The sequence below is a fragment of the Canis lupus genome, chromosome 8, assembly GCF_011100685.1.
Source record: "Canis lupus familiaris isolate Mischka breed German Shepherd chromosome 8, alternate assembly UU_Cfam_GSD_1.0, whole genome shotgun sequence".
NCBI lineage: Eukaryota > Metazoa > Chordata > Mammalia > Carnivora > Canidae > Canis > Canis lupus.
In genome coordinates, this window is record NC_049229.1 from 42,674,238 (window position 1) to 42,696,718 (window position 22,481).

At 41.0% G+C, this 22,481-nt stretch overlaps 1 protein-coding gene across 8 annotated transcripts in view; it reads left to right on the forward strand.

Annotated features, from left to right (window-relative positions):
* Positions 1-22,481, forward strand: part of RAD51B (RAD51 paralog B) — a 683,946-nt gene that overhangs the window by 617,377 nt on the left and 44,088 nt on the right. Inside the window, exon 11 of one of the 8 annotated variants that reach the window (XR_005363452.1) lies at positions 387-584. The exons of the other annotated variants lie outside the window; for them this stretch is intronic. The gene's annotated coding sequence lies outside the window, so the exon portion shown is untranslated. The remainder of the gene's footprint in view (positions 1-386; positions 585-22,481) is intronic. 8 annotated transcript variants of the gene reach the window in all.

A 22,481-nucleotide genomic window follows, 5' to 3' on the forward strand; every position in this document is an offset into this window, starting at 1 on the left:
AATTCAGTAAAGTTTAAGACTTCAGGCTTAAGGAGTGGGAGAGAAGAGTGGGTGTACATCTGGCTCTTGGCATCTGGAAGCAACAGCTGGCTTTAGTCCCAGTTGGCCTGAGAATGGACAGCTGTTTTCCCTCGAGATATAAACTTCATGACAGGAAAAGGAGGTGGGAACTCTGGGGTTCTAGCCCCCACAATAGACAACTGGTTCTGCCTTGGATCTTAGGATGTCTCTACTTTCTAACCCTGAGACTTGGACCCAAAGTGACATGGGCCAATGCCCAGACATATGCACCATCATTTGTATTGTTGAGAGGGTTGATGGAGCCCAGGGAGGGCCCATGGTCAGTTTTTAATGTTAGATTACTCAAGACAGCATTTTTCTTTCAGATTTGTACAGGCATTAGCAGGAGCTTTCACAATCAAATATGATTTGTGAAGTAAGGACCCTGTTTACTTTAGCCTGCTGAGCCTGGAAGAGAAGCTCCTTTATGGCAGAAAAAAAGAGAAGAAAAGATAAATCTTTCCTCAGCTGTGAAACAAAGTTCAAAGAAGACCAAACCCTACTTTTGTTTTGCATCTACCTGAGTGAGTGGTTCCCATTAATTTTTCCTGAAAAATCTCATCATAGTCGTGGGAGGTAGGTATTGATGAGAAAACAAAGACCAGGCCAGGTAATATGAAAAGGGAGCTGGTAGGTGGCAGAGCTGGAGTTTGGAGCCCAATTCTTAGGACCAAAAACAAAAACAAAAACAAAAAAACTAATGTGCCTTCCTCCCAAACACAATGCAGTATTTTCTCTACATGTGGTTGGAGCCCAGAGAAGTCCTTAATAGGCAACTGGGGAAGGTGACATTGGACATCTGAGCTCAAAGTATTGTGAATTCCTAAACTATCAGAGCTCCTTATATACTGATGCAAATTCACAAAAGCCACATGTAAAACTCTCAAGATTCTAAGCTATTGAATTACAAACTATTAGATTATTGACTATTAGATTATCCACTAGAATGGATAATTGAGAGCGGGCCATGTTTATGAATATAATTTAGGCATTCCCCATATCAGACATTGCAGCAGCTCATCAAATTCATGATCAAGTCCTATATGTTTGTGCTAACTGTTCAGGGCTTTTATTAAACATGAAACTTCATCATATGGGAAGGGGGAGTGGCCAAATGGCCCACTTTGGGAAAACAAGATGTCATCTCAGTATTTGTTGCCAGATTTTACAGGCTTTTTTGTACCTAGAAGCTCTCTTCCTCATCTGGGGACCCATGTCCACTTTGAAATCATTCATTCATTCACCCAATGTATAATTAAGATTTAGTCTATGTCCAGCACTGGGCTAGGTGTAGGGAAGAACAAGAGGCAGATAGATCTCCTCTTGTCTTCGTGAAGCTTATGGTCTACTGGGAGACAGGTATTATACAAATAAATATAAAAATAAATATGTGATTATACATTGTCTTGAGTGGTATGAAAGACAATGGTACAAAGAGGAAGGTCAACAGTTTTGAAAGATCATCTGCAATGAGAACATTTATATGGAGACCTTATCAATAGGTTTTTGTTGTTGTTGTTGTTGTTTTCAGTGGCAGAAGGGGTTGTTGAGAGTTTGGAACACTTGAAAGGGAGAGGTCAAGTAGGCACCTAAATATCCAAATCAAGAGGGAAGTTGTTTTGGGAGTGAACAACACAGAGGCAGACTCAAGTCCTCCTGAGATAATTTAGGGGTGATGTGAGAATGGAGAAGCAAGGTCTGAGCCCCATGACCTCTCTCTGGCAGAGGAGAAGGAACTCCCAGAGAGGAGACAGTCCTGGAAACTGTTGGAAGAGGCTATTTTAGGAGTGTCCCTATGAGAGTACAAAAATCAGAAAAGCTATTCAGGGACCCCAGCACACATCCAACCCCCACCTCCTCTTTTCCTCTGAGCCAGGCAAGCAGTCTGTGGGCCAGTGAGTGAATTGAATTGGAGCTCTCAGAATCTGGACTGGCCTTGTCCCAGGCAGAGCTTCATGACATTAAATTATTATCTCTTCCTTCCTCGGTCCCAAGTTCCTTAACCCCCAAGCTGCTGAGTATGTAGGTATTAGAAAGAAAGCAAATAAACCACTTTACACTGATGTGTGAATGCTGTTTAACCAGCTAGTTCTTGTTGAGATATATTGTTGAAAAAAGGCGGAACTAAATCTCTAATCTGTGGAATTTCAGGCCACCTAATACGTGTAAGGCAATAAATGCCCTTGGGAGGGAAGACACTTTGAGGTGGGGGCTGTCACACTGCTTCCCCTTCCCACTCCTTCTATGATTCCTGCAGCAGCTTTTCTTCCACTATTTCTGAATCTCTAGAGTCTTGAAAACCTCCACCATTACAAAGTGGTCCCTTTGGCCCTCATAGCCATGCCCCTGACAATTATGTTCATAATAATAGCTATTATTGGGTACTCGCTATGTGCACATACTAGACCAAGCATTTGACACAGGTTGACCTCATTTAGATGTCAGAACAACCCTATGAGGCTGGGCCAGTCACTACTCTCATTCTGTAGGTGAGGCCATGGAGGATTAGTAATGTGAATTAGCTGAGATTGAAATAGCGTCTTGCTCCCCAGTCCACACTCAGGGTGGTGTGGGTGGGATAGAAGCCAGAGACTGCCCATGTTTGTGTTTGCTGTCCTCAGAATCCACATGTGCATCCCTGATCTGGTTCTCTGAGGTGGCTCTTAGTATGCTTGACTCTGTTTCCCCTATTCTGAGTTTTCACAAGTGAACAGCCCAGGCCAAGACCACGGGTGCTAATTACAAGCAAGATGGGAGTTATATGGGGTGTCAGCTCCTGTCTCTTGAAAGAGAGGACCAAAAAAATGCCTCCTCATTCTAGAAAGATGAGGTTGGGGACACAATCTTTTCAGGCCAAATCTCTTGGGCAGAGTTTAAAGTAACCACAGAAGTATATGGATGCTTCCCTCACTGTTTCTGAGATGTCCAAATTTTTCTTTTTCTAGAACAGAACCTTTAGAAGGTTCCATAATCCTCCCTCTCCTGGCTCAGAGGCCCAGCTACACTTTATAAAACAACCCAGAGCCATCTGATTTGAAGCATGTACTGGCTCGTGTGTGCAAGACAGTAATTACCTCCAATTCCAGTTAGGAAAGCTGAAACCTGCCTTTTTCATGCCTCAAACAATTATGGAAACGCCTTTTGAAGCTCTGGATAGAATAGAAAAGCAAAACAAACCAGAACCAATTAGAGCCTGGGATTTGAGCATGGCTTAGTTTAGTGCAGTGGGACTCAGGAGGAACTGTGGGAGAGGGTCAGGGGTCACTCCAAACCTCCAGCTGCCGACCAATTTTGCCTGTGCCAAAAGAACCATTATTTTGTATTTAAAATCAAGGCCTCTCTCCTGGTCCAGGAACAGCCTCTGCATCAGCTGTGAAGAAGACTCCCTGATTAGATAAGGCCTGGAATGCATTTGATGTTGAGCAAAACAGTTCTCTGACAGCTTTCCTTATGTGCCATTAGAATATTTTTCCCTCAGCTGAAACTTGGTGAGATAAACTGAATCCCTGGGGACTCTTGTTTTGGGGTGCATATTTGAGGAATTTATGTGGCCTGTGTGCTATTTGGAATTAAGGTTCTCCAGTCTTGAAACTCCTCTGGGCTTAGTAGCAGAATCTGGCCATTTGGAGTCAGTCTGGGTAACCACTGCTATGAGAATGGAAAGCGGAATACTGGGCAAGAGGTCAGAGGTCAGAAAGCAGCCCTGGGGTGGGGTGGAAGCCTTAGGGCTCATGCTTCTTTATAGAACCCAAGGGTAGTTTTGTGACATTCAGCACTATGCCCCAAAGTATAGAGATGTAAGTGGAGCTGGGATATGGAGGTTTGCTGGAACAATAGAATTGTCTTAGCCAAGAGCTCTTCATGACAATAATTGTCCAGGTGGCCTTTTGAATTAATAGGACTGGGCTGACTGTTAGGGAGACATGACACTCTCCTAAGAGGCTCCCTTTTGAGTTTAGATTAGGGTAAAATGCGGCACCAAAGGGCCCCAAGAGAACCCAGTCTGCTAGATTCGTGCCTATACCCCAAGCTGAGAAGAAAAGCTTTCTCTTGGCATAAGTACTCAGCCCTCTATCTGCCCGTCTCCACTGCCTTGACAATGGATCCTGATATCTTACCTTAACTATTAGCAATAGCCTTTATGGGAATAGTATGCCTATAGAGCAAAGCAAAAAAAGGCACTTTGATTAGGAATGTGTCTTCTACCCTCAAGGTGGAATGAATATCAATGTCTGGAGACATTACAAAATGGCTGGTTCTGGTGACTCTAAGAGATAGGGTTCATGTATTATTAGGCCTTTTAACAATTATAAGAGCCAAGATGTATTACAGCTTTACCAAGTACTATGCACTGTTCTAAAGGCTTTGCATGGTTCACTCATTTACTCCTGACTCCAGCCCTATAGGGTAGGTACTATTATTATCCTCATGTTGCATATGAGGAAAGTGAGAGAGAGAGGTCACATGACCTACCCAGGAACACACACAGAATCAGCATAATGGACCAACAGAGAAAGCTCCTGTCATGATCCCAGAGTGGCTTAGAAGCACTGAAAAGTTTGAAACATATATAACAAGATGCTTAAAATGTAAAAAATCCAACCTTTTTAGGCTGGACAGACTAAAAGTGTGTGGATATAGATAGTGTATGGATACTCTGAGTGGGTAACACACTGGAGTGTTGGAATTAGGAATACTCCTGAAGGAGGTGTTTCAAGACCAAGAAATATAAGCAAATTACAAGGACTACACTTAACTTCCCTAGTAGAGAGATAGACTAAGGATGCCCACAGGCTCAAGCTGGCTTTACATAAAATGTGCCTAACAGATCTAGAACACATGATTTTAAAATATTCTGGAGACATACTCTTGAGATTTTAGGGATGAGTTAACTGTGGGAGAGTGCTCACATTCTTCTGTCAATTGTCCCTTGAAGAAAGCTTCCTAGTTGCCTGTGTCATTGATTTGACCACATGGGATGGGTTCTTTATCTAGGTTCTGATGCAGAGCAGAGGTTTTGAAACTTGAGATTTTTAGTGTTTGGGTCTTCTCAAGAAAGCAGGTGCATCTGCAGCTTTTTGAACACCATATATGGATTGCCCAACCTTTTCTCTGGAGCAGGTCCCCAGTGATTCTTCTCTAGCATGCAGCAGAGACTGCCAGCTGCTGGGCAGGCTCTCAACTGGGCTACAAATATCCATGATAGGGATGTTCAGCTTTTCCATTTGGGGCCTGTGATCAACAGAATAATGGCCTTCCAAAGATGCTCATGTTCTAATCTCTGGAACCTGTGAATATGTTATATTTTATGAAAAGGGAGCATTACGGTAATACATGGATTTAAGGTTGCTAATCCGTTGACTTTAAAATAGGAATATTATTCTGGATTGCACAAGTAGGCCCAATGTAATCACAGGGTCTTTAGACATGGAAGAGGAAGACAGAAGAGTCAGTGCCAGACTGATGCAATGTGACCCATTGCTGGCTTTGAAGATGGAAGGGGGCCATGAGCCAAGAAATGTGAGCAGTGACCAGAAGCTGAAAAACTAAGAAAATGTACTTTTCCCCCCTAGAGTCTCTAGAAAGGAAGACAACCCTTTCAACACCTTGATTTTAGCAATGTGAGACCTGTGTCAGACTTTTGACCTCCCAAACTACAAAACGATATACTCGTATTGCTTTAAGCCACTGTATTTGGGGTAATTTGTTACACCAGCAATAGAAAACTAACCCAGAGTCTGGTAGATAGCTGCAATGTAAAAGACAACAACATCCCCAGGTCCCAAGATCTGGGGATGGAAAATCACAATAGTCACCTCAGCATTTTCCTGATGACCATCTGAAAACTCTCACTGCCCTCCTGGCTAAGCACCATCTGTCTATATGTGCACATTCCAGCCATCAGAGTTCTCCCTGGATGGGGCCTGTATTCAGCTAGGGATGTTCCACTTCTGGGCACTGTTGCCAGGGCCTCCCCCCAGTGTGGTCCAGACATCCTACAGCCTTATGGTGAGCTGCTCTTTCACACCAACCAAAAAGGCTAAATACTTCAGGCCAGTTCAATGTTTGGGGGATTTCTTTCCTTTTCCAGACAGCCAGACACAATTCTGTGATCTCTGAATATGGAATTAGCATGACAGAGCCATGTGCAGGGGCACAATCTGAGATGCCCTTGGGTTTAAGAAGCTATTGGAAAATTTGGAAAATTTGTGATTTTTTTACAGTCTGCCATTCCTCCCACATGAATGTCCAAGCCAAACTCTTGAGCTGAGTTAAGAAGCTAGAGTTGCTGGGGTTCAGGTTCGGCCACTTACTAGCTGTGTGACACCAGGCAAGTTATTTAAATTCCTGGTGTTTCAGTTTTCTTATCTGTAAACTGGGGGAAATACACAAGTTGATATACATAAAGGACTTAGAACCACTTGGCATATGTTCAGGGCTAGGTAAATGTTAGTTGTGGTTAGTATTGCTATTGTTGTTCTGGTGTTATTATAATTAACTTGGTCCAAAATCTCAGGGGCAAGTCACTTTGCACATCAGGAAAACTAGCTTCTTCCTGGTTTGTCATATATTATGCTTCAACTGACAGAAACTACCACCACGTGGTGTTGAAAGCTCAGGTGTGCAATATCCTCTTTTAAAGCTTTTTTCCCCTCCAGACATCTCCTTCGGGAAGCAGGCCCTGCTGTGCCAAGGTCAGAGGAGTGATTGTAGGGAAACACCAACCTCTGTGCTTAGCGCAGTGCAAGTGTAGTGGAGAGAGGGCATTGTAGTTGCTGACTCACACCCACTGGCAGCCCAGCCTGCACCCAGACCATTCAGAGTTCTGTTCTCAACTCAGCTCACTGTGTGGCCAACCAGGAGCCCTGACATTTAGGCCTCTTAGTATTTCGAGACTTAGCTCATAGGTCCCCAGAAGTGGTGACAGAGAGGGGAGAAGATTGGCCAGTTTTCAGGTAGGAGGCACCCTGAGAGCCCAAGACACTGCTTGTGTTGGCTGGAGGCCACTCACAATAGGCTGCCTTTCTGGGTGTGGCAACCAGCCTACCCTGGCAACCACGTGGCCTGGTCTGTGCTGAGGGAGCAGGCTCTTACTGGCTACATGGGGGCTTCTGCAGGACACTTTAATCTGTGATTCACTCATGAAAGAAGTTTCTGAGCAGATAGAGGGGCTCAGGAGAGAATAAAGTCACATCTGCACAAAGCTTCAATTACAAACCATAGTAATAACAATGACAAAAATTCTCCATGCTCTTCAGTATCCTCGGGACTGAAAACAGAACTGAGATTCTCAGCTTTCTCTTAACTTTGTTTCTATAGGAAGTTTGAATTATAAAATTTTATCAAAGCCAAAAGCATCCCAACAGCTGGCTGGCCTAACCTGGGAACCTAAGCAATTTAGCCTCTTGACTTCAGCATGTAGGGGAAGGAACAGGAGGAAAGAGGAGAGAATAGGGAAAGAATGAGCTCCTTCTGCTTTTTGTGTTGGCCATTTGGGGCCCATGAATCAGGCAAGATGATGTCAGACCCAGGCACCCCCACTCCCAGGAGTCCCAGGTGAGCAGCAGGTGCCAGGAATAGGCCTGTGTCTCAGGGAAGCAGCACCCGGTAAAAGAAGGAGACGAAGCAGCACAGGCAGATACACCAGCATCTGTGTTTTTGCTCTCCTTTTATTGTGTGATGTAGTCAAGTTACATAACCTCTCTGCAAATCGGAAAAATTGCCTTGTACCTGTTGATATTAGAAAGACTGGAAATACAGGGCCTGGAGCACATTAGACATTCAATAGGCAAGCAGCAGCTATTTTCATTAGTTAAATGTAACAACCACGTGGGCCAAAGACCACCTAATTTAGAGAGTCCTCTAACTAGAAGAAAACTGCAAGAAGTCAGTTAATATAAGTACACATAGAAAAAAGTTTGGAAGGAAATTCACTAAAGTTTTAATAATGATTGTTTCTAAGTGATGGGATTATGAACTTTTGTTCCTTTATATTCTTTTGTATTTTTCAAATCTTTGATAATAGATATGTATTTTTTTATTATCTGAAATTTTTATTTTTTTTATTTTATTTTTTTTTATTATCTGAAATTTTTAAAAAGGTTGTTTAAAAAGTCACCAATCTCAGTTTCCTGGCTCTAGTCAGATTTGAACTAAGCCATACAAAGCTAAAGTCATCCAATATGTTGCTAAAGCCATGGGGATAGACTCTACCATCCCCAGTAAAGAATACCTTCTTCTCCACATCATGCAGCCCCAATGGAGCTTAACCCCCAAATGGCTTCTACCCCACCATAACCTTGCTAAACTACTTAAGAGAAAAACTTTAGCCACTGAGAATTATGTCACCCATCACATTTCCTCTTTTTTGCCTTTAGCTGCCAAGAAGCCTTGAACAAATTTAATGCTCAATTACAGTAATGGTTAGCTCAGGTTTTTGGCATAATTATTTTCTCTTCCTCCTTTATGGTTTAAATTTCTCTTTCTCTTATTCATCCAACTTATTGTACACATTTCTTTTCTTGTAAACTATCTTAAGAATACTTTGAAAGTTGGATATAAATCATAAAGTACAAAAAATAAATGAAATTTTACCTATTTGCTTGTAAAAACTCATGATTAGCCCGTTAAAATTCATATTTTTAAACATCCTGACCCGTAAGTTCCAGGAAGGAGGGATGAAGAGAATGAAGGAGAAAGTCTGAGTCAAGATCCCGTATTTAGTGAGAAAAAAAATTCTGACTGCAAATATGGATTTACTTGGAACATAATATTTACCTCTTAAAATGATTGTTTAATAATTCTAATACATGCTGTGAGCACCTACTGGGTGCCAGACACTGTTTTAAACTTTATCTCATCAATCTTGTGGCAAAGGTTTTATCATTTATAATTGACCAATGGGAAAACTGAGGCTCAAACAAGTTAGATAAATATCCCCCAACATCCCAGCTAGTAAGTGATAAGTCTGTGGTTGACACCCTGGTCCATTCAACTCTAAATAATTCCCAACCCTATTCTGCATCAGGAAATGCAGTTGATTTTCTTTTTCTAGATGGATTAATGTTGAGATGGTAAACAGGGCTGAAACCACAGATGACTAGTTCCAAATCCAGAATCTGGACAAGGGAGTCCATGGAATAATAGGGACTAAATTGTTCCAGGCATGGTAGATGACTGGAGTTGAACTCATTGCTAGAAATGAAACACTGAGATGGAACTTTCTTACTAGGGTAAGGAGGTTGAAAAATGATGTTGATGACACTACCTGGGACTGCTTCTATGAAACTGTAGGCCTATAGAGGTAGGAGGAAGTAGTTAAGCCTAGCAACAGAAACCAGGATACTTTAACTACTTAGGGAATCATCTCTACTACCATGGTTATGCAAGTTCTTAGTTCTGAACCAGAGACCTATATAAAATCTCTAGGATAGAATGGGTAAAGGAAAGAAAGAAAGAAAGAAAGAAAGAAAGAAAGAAAGAAAGAGGACCATCTTCCTCCCAACATACACACTCCAACTAGCATCTGAACAAAAATATCCAACAGTAAGAGAAATTGTCAACACAATTAACATTTGTTAGGTGAATTTCATCCAAAATAAATTAAGATAATAATTTGGCAAAGACTTTAAACTAAGTATATTTAAGTAAGAAGGAATAATGCCTATTCTTAAAAGGAAATTGTGAAAGAAAGCAAGAGTAAGTGAATAAGAATTAGTAAATTTGAAAAAGAACCAATTAAAAAGGTAAAATCTGTAGATAGGATAAACTCTAGAAAAGACACAGGGGATGAACAGGGGATCAGTAAATGGGAAGGTATTTAGGAAGAATTCATTCAAAATGCAGCCCATCAAAATTAAGAGCATGGAAGTTAGCATGAAAAGCTCCAATTTATCTCTAGTAGCAGTTCTGGAAGGAAAGCATTGAGGAGATATTGAAGAAGACACATTTGAAAAAAAATTAACTGAAAAAGCACTTTGAATACTGAGCAGGATAAATAACAGTAAATTCGTATTCAGATATTTTGTAGTGAAATTGTAGAACCTCAAGGTTAAAAAAAGACAATATTAAAAATCACCAGAAAGGAAAGAGATGTTACTTATATAGGAATAACAATTGTATTGATAATAGACATGTCAGTAGCAACAAGAGATTCCAGAAGACGGTGGAGTGATATCTTCAAAGATCTGAGGGGGAAAAAAAAACTTTGAATCTAAAGGTTTTTTTATATCTAGCTAAACTAGCACTTAAAAGAGCATTAAAAATAAGGGAATTTTTAGAAATAAAAAGAAATGAAGTTTGTCAGTCTTGGATCATCACTAAAAGTACTCTTAAAAGATGTGTTATAGTAAGAAAAAGACTGAGTCTTGAGTAAAGTATCTGAATCACAAAACTATAGTGGGCATAGAAATAAACTGATTAAAATGCACTTCAACTATTATAACAATAACTAAATCTGGAGTTTAAACTAAAGGCTAAATCAAAATATTAATCAAGACAATCTGGTGGGAGAGGGAGAGATAATTAGATAGTTAAAATATGTTAAGACTCCATCCCGGTCAAGAAGATAAAATACCAAAAATCTTCATACTTTGAAACATTTACAACTAAATGTGTATGAGAATAACTTCAATCTGTAGCTTCCAAGTCAACAGAGAGAAAAGTATAGAGCACAGAACACCTTATCAATGTAATAGTAGACAAGAAAGAATGAAGACGCAAAGAAGGAAGATAAATAGAAAACTCTAAGTAAAATGGAAGAAGTCAAATATAATAGTAACCATAATAAGTATAAGTGGATCAAATGTACCTACTAAAAACCAGAGATTATCAGATTTGAATTTTTTTAAGTGTCCAGCTATAGGCTGTTTTCAAAACACATACCAAGGCCAATCCACACAGAACATTAAGAATAAAGGGATGGTAAAAGCCATACTAAGAAATAACCAAAGAGAGGTGGTGTCAGAGTATAAATAACAGACAAATAGAATTTTTTAAAAAAGATTTTATTTATTCATTCATGAGAGACAGCAAGAGAGAGGCAGAGACACAGACAGAGGGAGAAGCAGGCTCCATGCAGGAGCTCAATGTGGGACCTGACCCTGGGACTCCAGGATCATGCCCTGAGCCAAAGGCAGATGCTTAACCTCTAAGCCACCCAAGCATCATGACAAATAGAATTGAAAGCAATGTATATTAATAGGGATAAAGAGAAACACATAATGATAAAAGGAAGTCTCCATCAGGAAGACATAACAATCCTGAATCTGTATGCCCCTAAAAACACAATCTTGAAACCTTGAACTATATAAAATAAAAACTGAAGGAATTATAAATGTACAATCATGGTAGAAGATTTAAACTCATTTTTGCAAAGATACTTATTAAGAAGTAAAAGATATAACCACAAACTGCTATACACTTTACTCAAAATCCAACAATAAAGAACACATATTCTTCCTAAGAACACACTGAGAATTTACACACATTGACATAATAGGCCACAAAAGGAGTTTCAACAAATTTTTAAGAATTGATGCCATTACAGACATGTTCTCTAACCACAGTGAAATTAAATAAGAAAAACTAATCTCATAAGTAACTAGTGTTAAAAGAGAAAAAAAATGTAATTATACATCAAAGCTTGAAGACATAGCCAAAGTACTTGAGAGAAACTCATAATCTTAAAAAACATTCATTAAAAAAATTAAGTGAATATAAGAAGTTAAATGTTTAAATCTAGAAGCAAGGGAAAAAATAGATTAAGCTCAAAGAAGGCAGATAACAAGATAATAAAGATCAGAACTTAATGGAAAAGAAAAAGAAACAAAATATGGAATCAACAAACCCAAAAATTATTTTTGAAATGACTGGTAAAATTATTTTTGAAATGACTGGCAAAATAAATGAAAATACATAAAGATCTGTAAGACTACTTGAGAAACAAAGAAAAAAAATAATATTAAGAATAAAAAAGAGACCATGACTCATAACTATGGATAGTTGGGATAAAAAAATCACAATAAAATAGGATGAGCAACTTTATAAACAATTCTATGAACAACTTAATGCCAATGTATGAAATTGATAATTTTTAGAAAAATTAATTTTCAAAATTGAATCAAAGATAATTAACTGGAAACTTAAAATCAACCAATAACCCATGAAGGAACTGAATCACTATTCAAAATCTTCCATTCAAATGATATTGAGCGTATGTGGTTTTGCAGGAATGTTTTACCAACCCATCAAGGAACAGCTAACCTCTATGTTATACGAACTGTCTTAAAGTATAGAAAAAGAAGGAAAATTACCCAATTTATGAGGCTATTATAAATTTTTTAAAAGATTTTTTAATTTATTCATGGAAGACAGAGAGAGAAAGAGAGAGAGAGACAGAGACAGAGACAGAGACAGAGACAGAGACACAGGCAGAGGGAGAAGCAAGCTCCATGCAGGGAGCCTGACGTGGGACTCATCCCTGGTCTCCAGGATCATGCCCTGGGCTGAAGGCGGCGCTAAACCGCTAAGCCACCCCGGCTGCCCGAGCCCATTATAAATTTGATACGAAACCCAGGACTATATAATTGTGGACTGGTTGTTACAAGCATAAATGAAAAATTCCTAAATAAAATATTACCAGAGATGATGATGATAGGGCATGTGCATCCATTTTTAAAAAACCTTCTAGTGGAATTTATCCAAGAAATGTAAGGATCACCCAACATCAGAAGCTGCTAATATAAGATGCCACTTGTTACAGATTAAAAGAGATAAGGTTTATGATCATCTTATAGATGCAGAAAAGTCATTTGATGGAATGCAATAATTATCCTTTACAAAAACTCAGCAGACTAAGAATAGGAGGGAATTCCTTTAACTTGGTAAAGAATGTATAGCAATTACCTTTGTAAAGGTAATATACCTCAGTGGTAAATATATATATATTCCTGTTAAAATCAGGCAGGGGGAATGGTGACGATACCCATTATCAGCTCTATCAGTGCAATGAGGAAAGAAAGTGAAATCAGATAGAAGAATTATAAAGAGAAAAGACAAGTGATCTTCCTTTGAAGAGAATAAGATTGTTTACACAGAAAAATCCATACTATAGGAAAAGTATCATAAATGAAAAGGGAGTTAGGTGGTGTGCTGAAGATAACATCAATATTGAAATTGCCAGAGGGTGGGAGGGAAAGTGGGGAGAAGAATGAATAGGCAGAGGAGCTCAGAGGATTTTTAGGGGGGTGAAACTATTCTGGATGATAACGGATGTGTGTCATTACACATTTGTCCAAACCCATAGAATCCACAGCACTAAAAGCAAACTGCAGTGCAAACTATGGACGTTGATAATGCGTCAATGTGGGTTCATCCATTATAATAATGAATCACTCTGATGGGGGCCGTTGATAATAAGAGAGGCTGGAGGCGGGCAAGAGACTGTCTCTGTATCTTCTGATCAATTCAGCTGTGAACCTAAAACTGCCCTAAAAAAAATAGTCTTCTTAAAAAATGGTCACTGGCCTTCCCTATACACTATATAAAACTAATTCAAAGGGAGACAGAATGGGATGGTAGCCGGAGGAGAACATGGTATGAAGGGAGGGTTTTTAAAGTTGAGGGATAACTGGGCATCCTGTTGCTGGTGCTGATAGAGGGATTCAGTAGAATAGAAGAGTCTGATCGTGCAGAAGGGAGATGGGGCTGACCTCAGAAACAAAGCCCTTGACACATCCAGAGAGGATGGGACCCACAACACAAGTAGTGGGGTTTGGCTTTAATAGGAATATACTACGCCAGTACTTTGGCAGATGTCATGTTGGGGGAAATGAGAGTTTCGGTCTGATTATTTCTGTTTCTCAATGAGACACGAGTTGAGATCATCAACCGAGAGTGGGTGATGATTAGAGGTTTGAAGGGGAGAAGAGACACAAACAGTGATCTTATGAAAATTAGAATGAACTTGACAGAGAAATAATGCAGGGTTTCTGGGCAATATTGAGTACTCATTTGATAACTACAGTAGTCTTGGATTTAAAGTGGGATCAGTCAATTCAGGGTGTCATCTTCCCAATTTATATTAAACTGCCTCACAGCTATTGCAGTTTAGGCTGATAGTTGGGTTTAACCGGCTCTGGTGTGTTCAAGGCAAGTTTGGCCTAGATAGGACAACACAGAGCAAAACAAAACACAAATAGACAAGCAAGTGAGCTTACATGATTGGAGGAGGAACACTAGAGAAAGTTGGCTGGAAAGATGAAACTGGTGGTTGGATCACATGACAATTAAAATCTAGACTTGAAAGAGGGGTGCTGACAAGGTCTAGGCTATGGCCATTTTAAAATAGGCGAGGAAGATGGAAGAACAGATCAGTGGAAGTGAGGGGGTCAAGGAACTCAGAGACCAGGGATATTCCAGTCAACAAGAATGATGACAGAAATAGGGATGAATGGGAGGAGAGTGAGCTGGGTTGTCCAGTGTTGAATAAATAAATGAGTAATGGAGAGGTGATTGATGACAGCAACAAAATGGAGAAAGGTTACATGGTCTGAAGAAATGAGCATCCAAAGAGATGTGGTTTTTATAGGATAAGGAGGAGAAAAGGCATGGAAAGAGCAGTGAGAAGCAAGGAAGCCAATTTCCCTATTATCAGTCTCTGGGATACGTGGACAATGAGAGAAAAAGCAGACCCCACTTTTGATTGCGATGGGGAAAACCATATACTTGGGCCAACCAGGTTTCAGTGAATGCCCCAAGATGAACAGACTGTTTAAAGATGAGGATAAAAATTTAAAGGAGTTCCAGAAAGTTTGGGGGAGGAGGTGGCTATTGGGTCAGATAATAATAATTGAGTCAGGTATAATAACAGCACCAATGTTGTTTATTGTCTCTCCTCCACTAGCATGTAAACTTGTGAGGGTACGGATCTTTGTCTATTTTGTTGACTGATATATCTCAAGGACTAGAAGACTGCCTGGAGATCCTAGATGCTCAGTAAATGTTGAATAAATAACAGTAGCTACTATTTACTGAGCACGAATGTGCCAGGGTACAGCTAAGTGTTTCATATGTATTATTATTATCACCCCGTTTTACAGATAGATGCACTGAGGCACAGAGAAGCTACATAGCTTGCCTTAGGTTGTGGGGCTAGCAAGTGGTAGAGCTGATGTCCAAACACACTCTCATTGTATTTTGGCTCTGGAACCCCTATATTGTGAACCTCCAAATTACCCCCCCTCCCTACAGTTGGTGGACATACAGAACAATATCAAGCTAAGAGCCCGGAAGATGGTACATGACCAAAGAGCAATGGGGTTAAAAATTAAACAATAAATATTACCACTGATTTCAAAAGCTAGTCTAAAAGCTAGCGTAGGGCATTTGCTGCCCCAAATGTCATTTACTCATTCATCTCTCACTGTGAATCAATCACTTTCTGCTGTGAGTTTCCCCTTCTTTCCTTTATATCTTGACCCACCGCATATTCCCCTTCTTTGTTATTTTTAGTTTCACCTGGCATACCCTCAGCCTCTTCCACTAACTTTTTTAAGGACAGTCAGGCATATTGGAACCTAGACTCTGAGCATGTGATATTGACACATCGATCTCACTGCAGCCTGGGGATCACTAGGCTGACTCACTGTCATACTGATTCCAACTACATACTCATTCTGGATGCACCCTTTGAAGTGCTGAGATTCTGCTGCCCATTTTATGAACCGCTCACACTGCAAAGTGAACAACTAAATGAACCTTCCAATGTTTCAAGAAAACCAAGAAAGAAAATGGGTATGTGTAACTGGGTAGTGGAAATTTGTTTCTGTGTTAGGCCTCTGCCTCATGTCCCACAGTAAGACATACATTCCCTGGGGTCAGGACACTGGGAAGGTCTCCAGAAGCACATGGCAAATAGGACAGAAGGTCAGTGCCCACAGTGCACTGGGGCTGTCGTATCCATTAAAATTCTTTGGTCACACGCAACAGAAGCACCTTTGGCTTACATAAACCGAAGGAAGTTTAAAAGGAGGATATAGGAGGCTTATAGGATTAAGGAAAGACTAGAGAAACAGCCTCAGAAATGGGCAAGAGGCAATCAAGCTCCAGAAGCTAGAAAGTAAGTACCCAACAAGGATCCCAAAAGCCTGGTCAGGATGCTTGACTTGGATCCAATGACTTTCCTTATGTTTCCATTTTCTTTGTCCCTCTGCTTAAAACTCATGTTCCGCAGATGAGCATCTGATTGGCCTAACTTGAGTCCCAAACCTCCTAACCATCTCTATCCACAGACTCATCCTAAGGGGAAGAGATTATCCCCCCAAAGGAAAACAAGGTGGTGTTAAGGAGAGGAAATGAGTGCTAGGCATGCTAACACAACAAATGCTCACAATTTGCAGGTCCTCTGTGGATATTTAGGAAGACACAAAACCTTAGCTACTCTCTGGCTATACTTTCAGGGTCAGTCCTGACTCCATCTGGAGAGAAAGATATCTTTTAGTACCAAACCAGCATGCTTTGACATGATTATCAAAATCAAGCAATATTTCTTTGGAAGGAACTCTTCAATTTACTGTCACATGACTGTTTCTGGGTATATCAAGTTATCTTTTGTACAATATATCTCCCTTTGTGGTTTGAAGTTATTTTTCCATGCCTTTAAAAATAGAATTCTTGACTTGATTTAGATCGTTATGGAGATTTTTCCCTTTGCCACTTTTCCCATTGGTTTTCTTTCATTAAAAACTGGGACGCAACATTTCTAGAATGGCTATCACAGTAACAGGACCCATGTCCCTAAAGACAGATTCTGTCCGAATGTGGATTAAAAGAGTTTGCTCTGTTTTTAGAAAGGAGTCATGAATCACTGTAAATCTATTTTGCTTTTGTTTTTTGTTTATCTCTGCAACATCATTTAAGATCAGTGTGATGGGGAGGTGCCTGAGTGGCTTAGTTGGTCAAGCGGCTGCCTTCGGCTCAGGTCATGATCCCAGTGTCCTGGGATTTGATCACTGCATCAGGCTCTCTGCTCGGTGGGGAGTCTGCTTCTCCCTCTCCCTCTGCTCATTCTCTCTTTCTCTCACTCTCTCTCAAATAATAAAATTCTTAAAAATCAATAAAATAAAAAAAAAATCAGTGTGATAGGAGACCCATCCTGAGGGACTGTTGGGAAAGAGAAAAGACTTTCATTTCAATTCTTCTAGACTCAGCCCATATCTTGAGAAAAAATAGATTTTTAAAAAAGATTTTATTTATTCGTGAGAGACACAGAGATTGAGAGAGAGAGAGAGGCAGAGACAGAAGCAGGCTCCATGCAGGGAGCCCAATATAGGACTCAATCCTGGGACCCTGGGATCATGCCCTGGGCTGAAGGCAGATGCTCAACCACTTAGCCACCCAGGCCTCCCAAGATAAAATGGATTTTTAATTAGATTGTTTGAGTGAGACCTTCAGACATATGTTCTCTTTATAAAATTTGTGTCTGGGGCAGTTATTATTTTCTTAATCCTTTAAAAAATTTCTCTGTTTAGTTATTCTTTAAAGTTTTTTCACAAAATAATCTCATTTTATTTCTCAAGTGAGTTGGTGATCTAACCAAAGTTACATAACCAGTTAGTCACAAAATCAGGCCCGAAATAAGGATGTCTTCACTTCTGGGCATATGATTATTTAAGGCAGGGATCTGAAATTGATGCCAGGACTTCACTTGGGCCTTCGACCCTGTTCTTTAAAGGGCCTCAATCTGGCCCTTGTCTAATTCCACGGGCCGAAGAGATGTGACCACTCAGAGACGATGCTCTTACCCCTGGACCACATCCTGGATCCCAGAACCCTGGAGTTCACTCTCAAATGTCTCCAAGCTCATCTGGGTCTACCTTCCCAAGGGCAGACTGCATCCTTTTTGGAGATACCACTACTCCAGAGTGACAGCCAAGAGGCAGCCATCTGAGGTGTAGGGGGGTAGCCAGAGCTTGGACTTGTGGGCTGGTGTGTCCACATGAGTGTACAAGACTCCTGGTAATGCAGGATGGAGTAGGGGTGGGACAAGAAGGGCTTGGGGCCAGGAACCAGCTCTCCCCCTGCTGCCTCATTTCTGTGACAGACTCCACGGTGTCCAAGGATTCTGAATTCACACCTGGCTACCAGGTCGTTAGACAAGCATATTTTTTCACTGTAGGCAGACAGAGCATATTTTGTTTCACAGTTAGTGAGCTTGATTTATACCTTTTCAATATTTAGACATATTATGTGGCTCCCATTTCTCCCCTTGCCCCTGGCCCTGCAAATGTGAGCAGTAGGATTGCAGTATGCAAGCATACTTAGTTTGGCTAGCATGCTGGGTTGCTTTTGTTTTTGTTTTTAACATCTTGAATTAGTTTCCAACGTTAACAAATGGGAGATTTCATATGAGAATAGAGATTTTGGTTTCTCTTTTAACAAAACACAGAAAATCATGTCATCCCAGACCCACCCAGCTATACGGCAGAAAGAAGCAGGGCTGAGTAGCAACTGCACGCTCTAGACTGAGCAGAGGCCTTTTCTAGACTGAGCAGAGGCCTTTCCGCGTGCCACAGCTCCCACCTGCCTCCCTTCAGTCATTCTGGCGACCTCTCTGGCCCCTGGGAGCATGTGAGTTTGTCACCTCTGATTTAAGTCCTTCATTAGATATCTCTTTTCTATATAAAGCCGCCATGCTGACACATTTAGTACATTTTCTGCCTCTTCTCCCCAACTTCCCTCGGAGAAAACTGGGTATTTATTTTTTCATTAGCTAAGTGTAATTCACTACATTTCAGTATGGATAAATGAGCATAATTTTGGCATCCTACCCCTTAACTTCTGAATCTTAGGGAGTCATTAAATAAAAACATAAAAACAGCTAGGAATGTCAAGAGAGCAATCTCTCGGCAGGGATCCCCCCTTTCACCACGCCCTGCGAACTGGAAACCAAACGGAATGGATTTTCTCACTTTGACCCTAGCGAGGGAGGGAGATTTTTTGATAACCGACAAAGAGCTTTTGTTCAGGTTTGCATCGGATAAATCAGCTTTGCCCGTTGCGTGGCCCCTTACTTTTTCCAGGCTCATCTTCCCTTTCTGCCCCAGAGGAGCCCCTGCCCTTCCTCTCCGATGCACGCGGGCCACCGGCCTCCGAGCCTTCAGGTCTCCGCACTCCGCCTCTCCTCCACCCGGCCTCAGTCTGGAAAACAGCTTTGCACGTTAACCTCCAGGGGCATTCACTGGTTTTCCAGCGGGGTCCCCAGCCCCACAGGCTGCCAAAATAGGCTCTTTACACTCCATAGATGGGAGAGAAAAATCTGCTTGTTCGGTTGCAACTGTCAAGCAAAGGACATGCTGAGCTCAGATAGAAATAGCAGCAGGGTCAGGGCAGGGCAAGGCCCCAGCATTTCATTAGCTCAGCCCGCTCGGGGTGATTAAATGCACACAGTGGCCCATGAATGGGGCCATGGAGGGCAGCCACACAGCCCAGCACAGAAAATTCATTCTTTGGCTGCTGTCAGCTGGCTGAATGGGACTTAATTATTGGGATAATGAGAACTGATTTTCATTGTTTTAATTTTGGGGAAGGGGTGAGAAAAGAAGGGACTTTTTCCCTTATCTGGGTGAAAAGATGCTAAACTGTGGCCTCCAGCGGGGCCCCGCATCCTCCAGTCTGCTGTTGGCTAAGCTGTCCTGCGTTTGCTGCTTTTTTATGGACGCAATAAGAAAGGGCGTCAGGCTTGTATTTTGCAGTGGTGTTTCCTTTAGGCCCTGTAATCCCCCCGGCAGGATGTGTCCTCCTCAGAGCATGTCTGTGCTGGCATCCGTCCCTAGCAGCTGTGCAGAACTAACAAGAACAGAGAGAATCCACTGGATAGATCTGTCTGTTCTCAGCCCCTTCCAAGTGCTTCCAGGTCATGAATGAGTCCCATCTTGTTCCTTCTTTTGTTTTGTTTTAAACACAAGATCTAGTGAATTAAAACAATCTGCTCAGGTCAATCACGGGCAAAGAATTTTGAGTTCCTAGCACCCGTTTTGAGGCTCAAGATCTAGGTGCTGTGGAAATACATAAGGACAAAGCCCCGCAAGAAAGGTAGCTGGGGAGACCCAAAACAATTAGAGAAACTCGCAGGGGAGCTCTAACTGAATTCAGAAGAAGAAAGAGAGGGTGGGTTTGGGAGCAGTGAAGGAAGCCAAATGAAGCTGATGGAGGCTTGCAAGGGCTCCAGGTTTGAGTAGAATTTCAACCAGGAGCAGAGGGTGGAGTTGGACGGCATGTCTGAGAGAAGGGAACAGACATTACTGGAATGAAGAATCCTCATGAAGAGTAGGGCCAGATGACGTAGAGTTGTGAAAGCTGGAGTGTGCTTTTTCTCTTTCTAAGTCCATCTTTGTCCATAAAAAGTGGTGGTTGTTGCTTTCATTTTGTTTTTAGTTTTATCCCTACCCCCACCCCAGCACTTTAAAGGGAGAGCAAGGATGAGGGCATGCCCTCCTTCATGGAGCACAGAGAAGGAAACTCGCTTTTGTGTTTCAGGGCTTTAGGTTTAGGTTTAGGAACCTTTTAGGTTTATGAACCACACTGATTCCTCCTGAGGACTGCCCAGGCAGTGTCCTCCGGGGAATGTCACAGACCCTTACCCTACCCGATTCGGTTTAGCTTCTTTTTCTTGAAGACTTTGAAAGGTTATAAGTTAAGTTCTTCAAATCTGGCAGCTAGGTTCTTTGTGGCAAGAAATAGATGGCTAAGGAAAACTGGCTGTAATAGGTTAATGGCCTACCTGGCCCCTTTCCCAGGAGAAATGCTATACTCCTCCTCCCCAGAAGCCACATCCTATATGCACAGTCTTGATAGAATGATATCTGCCCACCAGAATCAGCACCAGGATTGTCAGCACCAGGATTGGCCTCTCTGGCTGAAACAGTGGCTACATCCCTCACGACTGAAGAATCCTTTGCCTTGGAAACCCATGTAGGTCAGAGGAGAAAGTTGAGTTCAGGGGGCATGCAACATTCTTAGGGTATGTTTTCTCATCTCTGGAATTTACTCTTGTGCTTTTATGTCACCCAACTAACTTTGCTCATCACAAAGCTATATTGTCAGCGGAAAGCTTCACGGCCTTGCTCGGGCCTAATACCCTTCATTTTGGAAAGAAGAAAGTTGGCAGAGTGGAATTTGTAATAACAGTTCTTAGTATTTACACCTTTTGTTTGAGGTCTACAAGCACTTAAAAATGACTGGAAGTGGCCACTCTACAACATGTCTCTCCCTTTCCACTCTGGTTTCCTTGTTGCAGCCTATGGCATCTTTCTCGAAAGCATGGCTAATCCTGACTCTTCTTTTACTGAGACCTCTGCTGGTTCTCTATTGTCTACAGAAACAGTCTCCAAACTTTTTTGATTGAATTCCCTAAAATTAAAGAACTTTTGAATATGTACTCCCAATATATATGTATTTATTTTTACATTATACACATGTATTTCTTTACCACTATACTATGTATGTACATTATGAAACATATACAAAATTAAAATTTTTAGAAGGCTGAAATAACATTGACATAAGCAATAGCTTAAAACATCTTGCTAATCATGATGGATTCATTGTACTATCATTAGCTAATATCATAAAACACAATAATTGTGTCAGGCAGAGCTCATCATAAGTGAGAGAGGAGATAAATCTGTATGTCTGACAGTTCTCCTGAAACTTTCTAACTGTGGTTGGCTCTCCTTGTTGCACATGAAAATTTGGTACTTCTTTTTCTTTTCAGCTGGAATATGACTGAAGAGAACTCGTTCTAAGAGAAGTATAAATACTATTTTTTTTACCTATACTTATACTACTAATACTATCTTTCATCTGTTGTTTCCATGCAGGAATAATTTTAGACCCCTTGTCCATTTTGTATATGTGTGAGGTTGAACTAGATAATATCCATAATTCAATGAACCAAGAACATGTAAACTGTAGTGGCTTAACTTCTGTTAAAAGCCCAGAGAAGAGTGAGGACTGAGGACCCCACTGGTGAGCCCTCTGCACTGTGCCATGCCGAATCTTGCCGCAGGATACTTTAGCTCAGGAACTATCTATGACCTGTGGCTACAGCCATGAACAGAGTGTTGATGTGTATATTAAATATCAGAAAGCCAAATTTCTTATTTCTTAGATAAAAATGAAGTTAAAATTCTGAAAATTTCTGCCTGAATCCTGATGGATCATCTCGTGTAACTCTGGGATGTCCATCCCATTTGGAAACCAAAGGGCTACAGGATTAATTTCAAGCACATTAACATTAACATAAAGAATCCTTTTCTGTCTGACCTTAGTCCATCTTGCCAGCCTCATCTCCCATTATTCTCTGTCACATACTATTGAGATTTCTCATTGCTTCTTAAACATGAAATACCCTTTAATAA